A 3,384-nucleotide genomic window follows, 5' to 3' on the forward strand; every position below is an offset into this window, starting at 1 on the left:
AGCATTGCTTTGCAGAGAAATTATTTTTTGCTGAAGTTTTGGATGGAAATGTCATATTATCCCTTGTCTAAACATTCACAGCAGGTGTGATATAGCTGTTTATTTCCTCCTTCCTTTCGTTTTTGATGATACAGGTTCAAATTCTAGTTATCTCTGATTTAAAACAAGTTGGCTGTCATTATTTCAACAGTTCCTAGTTTTGTGGTACACATAATTGTCAGTTTGATTGTCTCATATAACTGTACCTCAAAAGTACCCATTGTCAACTGTCTAGTTATGGTATGTGGATTCTAAACATTTGCTCAGCCTGAAAAGAATGAAGTCTCTATTGTTTTCTTTATTTTAACTGTCACTGCCTGCCCTTCTCAGACTGCTGTGTTTTTTTCTTCCATGCATCCTACACTGGCTTTCACAGAGATGAGCCTTGTTGTTTGGGCTGAAGAAATGCAAGACTTGATCTCTGTTTAATCAGTTTGGAAGTGTGTTGACAGCGTCAATCTGAACTGTAACTACCATATATGGCACAAGTCATCACTCGCGATTATTGATGGGTGATTTCAATTCAGGATCAGGCTTGGAAAATAGCTTCACTGTGTTTTTCCCACACCCAGTTTTGAATTCAGAAATCCAATCACGCTTCTGATGACATTATTGGGAAAACAGCAGTATCCAAACACCTCCCTTAGCCAACTGTAATTCTCTGACCTCCTGTAAATCCCTAAACCCTTGATTGCTACCCACTTCCCTTGTCTCTTCGCACAAATGTACCTCCTGGCAGGAGTGGCAGTGGTAGTAGCAAATCTTCTCTGCAGCCTCTTTTTCTGTCACTCCTGGGACTGGTGATCTTGAGAAATGTAGTCCCTCCAGCACAGGAACATAGGAATCTGCCTTATACCACTAGTCCATCTTGCTCACTTATTATCTGCACTGACTGACAGCAGCTCTCCAGGGTTCCCCCCTCCCAATCTGGAGATACCAGGGATTGAACCTGTGACCTTCTGCACATGAAGCAGAGGCTCTACCACTGAGCTACAGCCCCCATGCCAAGCCCTCTTTGGGTGTTCTAATGCCTGAATGGGGAAAATATGCTAACTCTGCTTAACCACTGCCATTCCTGTTGGCCTCCACAAGCTGAAGGAATAACTTCTGAAGTGGGGATTCTTTTCTACTTGTGTAGGTACCCTGCATGATTGAGAACCCTGAACTCCCAGGGTTCTCAATCATGGAGAGGGCTTACAGAAGTGGAGTAGCATTCACTCTGTAGACATATGCCTCCAGGGATGAGGAAAAGCTAGCATGCTCATGCTTCTCCCTTTCATACAATTGTAACCAAATGGGGCATTAGAACACCTATATAGCTCTCCAAAGTCCTGTGTTTTCCATGGCCTCTTGAATCCAGGATTTTGTCCTGATGGAAGCATAAGGTGTTTTTTGCAGGGGGGGTGGGAGAAATGGGTGCACTGTGGCAGTAGGGGAGGTGGGGAAAACTAATATTGATGATGGATAAACACTTTGAGTACTAGGGTATGGTTTAATCGATTTGGCAATTTTGTGGTATCTTTTCATTCTTAACTTGTTGCAAGTCACTTTGAGACTTTTCAGTAAACAAATTTTAAACAATTGTTAGCAATAACAAAAGCAGTAGCGGTAGCAGCTTCCATGCTCAAATTCAGAAGGTTATGGGTTCAACTCATAGTGGATTAGGCCTTTTTCAATTTCGTTGTACAAAGTGCGAAAAGCCCAGATTCTTGAGCAGCTTCTCCCAATCTCTGCTCAAATGGAGAGCTACGAAAAAGTGACTTCCAAAAAGCTTCTTGGAAGCAAACAAGATCCCTGTTGAACTCTGCTGATATTCAGCAGGCACCAGTGTGCCACTTCCAGCTTAATTGCTGGCTTCAGGAAGGCTAGCAAAAATTCCACTTGCATGTTCCCAGATATACTTTGGCTTTAAGAAGGGGCACAACTGTCCCAACTTAGCAGCTGCTTCAGGTAATCCAGTTGCATATCTTTTTGAATGTGCTTTGGCTCTGAGATCAGTGATTAGTGGAGGGGGGATATGGGCCAGAGTAATGCCAGGGCTTTTTAAAGAACAAGAGTGATGTCATCTGCCAAAGTATGACAGTAATTGACACGAGTGAATGAGATGATGACAAAGGCTTTCATGTTTTACTATTGTTTGTGACAGGTTAACATAGGAAGTCAAAGAACAGGGAATATAATCAAGCAGAGGCTGGAGAATTCTTTTCGTTGATGGGGTTTTTACTCACACTAGCAGTTTTAATGGCAATACTTATTTTTTTTAAAAGAAAAGTGTTTATATTTCTAATTAAAAACTAAAGGTTGTATTTCCACCGGCTTTTATTTTGTTAAAGCTCAATATGTTTCACACTCTGAACTTATGCAGTCAGAAGGTGTCATGGCTGACCATTATTGGAAGTCATGTCTACCTTTTCCAGATCACTATCCAATGACAGTCTGCTGAAATTTCACTGGATATTATGCTATGCACTGCTGCTTTTTGGTGTGTGTGGATATATATTAACACTGATGCTTGCATTTTGGATTTTCCTTTGGGCTATGGCTATGGGGGCTGCTGACGAAGAGCTCCTGTACATCAGAATTGATCATTCTACCACTGTCTGAGACACGGCAGGAGATCAACATCAGGAAAGATAGCAGGAAACGTAGCTGAAGCTGGGTAACCAATATAAATATTTGCCACTGTTCATGGCTATAATGTTTATAATATTCATATTAAAGCAATATATTGGCTCTGTAAACCCTTCTCTTTGTAGCCTTACTTCATGATATTAATTTGCTTCCAAGGAGTCGAAGAGCCAAGTTATCATGGATTTTCAGAATGATCTGGATGAGAAAGAAGACAAAGGCATTATGTGTCACAGTTAGGATTTATATGTATCTATTATCGAAAGCCTTTCTTTCCTTAGTCTCTTCTGAGAAACCTACAGGGGTGCTAATTAAAAATAGGATAGTGTAGATACCTGTGAACGGTATATGAAATGACACATTCACTTTACTAGGTTGCTGAAATATATCAACCCCTGATTTTGTTTGGATTTAAAAGTTTCTCACTAAAGAGCTCCTGATGAACACACCCCTTGGAAACCAGAGTTACTGGTCTTTTAAGAAGACCGTACCATGATGGTAGAACCCAAATTAAATTGCCCTACAATTCTTCCTGCCTTTTAACAGATGGCAATAACGTTAATTATAAAATTGTGATTCTTCCCTAAGTGATGGTGGCTCCTGATAAAATACTCCAAATAATTACATGAAGATAAAGCCAATCACATATGAACTCATCTGAGGTTATTTTCTTGATGTTTTATGTTCACCGCCCAGAGAGCTATTGCTAGTCGGGCG

At 40.7% G+C, this 3,384-nt stretch overlaps 1 non-coding gene across 1 annotated transcript; it reads right to left on the reverse strand.

Annotated features, from left to right (window-relative positions):
• Positions 1 to 967: 967 nt before the first annotated feature.
• TRNAM-CAU (transfer RNA methionine (anticodon CAU)) lies at positions 968 to 1,040 on the reverse strand. The gene has a single exon. It is a non-coding gene; the product is annotated as a tRNA-Met (tRNA).
• Between the last annotated feature and the right edge of the window lie 2,344 nt (positions 1,041 to 3,384).

This window comes from Rhineura floridana, chromosome 4 (genome assembly GCF_030035675.1).
Source record: "Rhineura floridana isolate rRhiFlo1 chromosome 4, rRhiFlo1.hap2, whole genome shotgun sequence".
In the NCBI taxonomy this organism is placed as follows: domain Eukaryota; kingdom Metazoa; phylum Chordata; class Lepidosauria; order Squamata; family Rhineuridae; genus Rhineura; species Rhineura floridana.